Below are 838 nucleotides of genomic sequence, written 5' to 3'. Positions count from 1 at the left end.
TGCCAGACGTAGCTTCATGCGACTTCTTTCTCTTCCACAAGATGAAAATCAAGTTGAAGGGGCGAAGATTTGATACAGTTGAGGAAATTCAAGCAGAACCGCAGATGGTACTAAACACCCTAACAAAGAAAGGCTTCCAGGATGCATTTGAAAGGTGGCAGAAATGCTGGGATCGGCGTATGCGCTCCCAAGGGGACTACTTTGAAGGTGATGGTGCAGAATAAGATCTAGGTAAGATGTAATAGTTTTTATTAATATATTTCGGGAACTTTTGGATTGCACCACGTATTTACTTCACTATTCATTCAATACATTAAAACAGGTATGCTGTAAAATAGATCATTAATCCAAAATTTATAAAGACAAGACAAAACAAAGACCTTCCCTGTACCTTCTCAAGCATATGACTAATATTTCTAATGATGGAAATGCAGACAAGGAAGTAAGTTTAGGCTGAGGCATAATGGCTAAGGAAGAAACTGTGCTCCAGCGTATGATTGATAGACTAATCGAAATTGGAAGGTGCTATGGCATGGAAATGAATGTGGAAAAAACAAAAGTAATGAAAATTTCGAGACAACCAACCCCAGTCACAATAAAGATAGACCAAAAACAACTAGAGAATGTGAAATGTTTTAAATATTTGGGTAGCTTGTTAACAGATGATGGAAGGTGTACGTGTGAAATTAAATGTAGGATTGCCATGGCAAAAGCTGCATTTAGCAAGAAGAATCTTTTTAGCAGCAAATTGGACTTAAATTTGAAAAAGAAACTAGTGAAATGCTATATTTGGAGCATTGCTTTGTATGGGGCTGAAACTTGGACACTTAGGGCAGTA

This window comes from Cryptotermes secundus, unplaced genomic scaffold (genome assembly GCF_002891405.2).
Source record: "Cryptotermes secundus unplaced genomic scaffold, Csec_1.0 scaffold271, whole genome shotgun sequence".
Lineage (NCBI taxonomy): Eukaryota > Metazoa > Arthropoda > Insecta > Blattodea > Kalotermitidae > Cryptotermes > Cryptotermes secundus.
Note: the sequence above shows the minus strand (reverse complement) of the source record.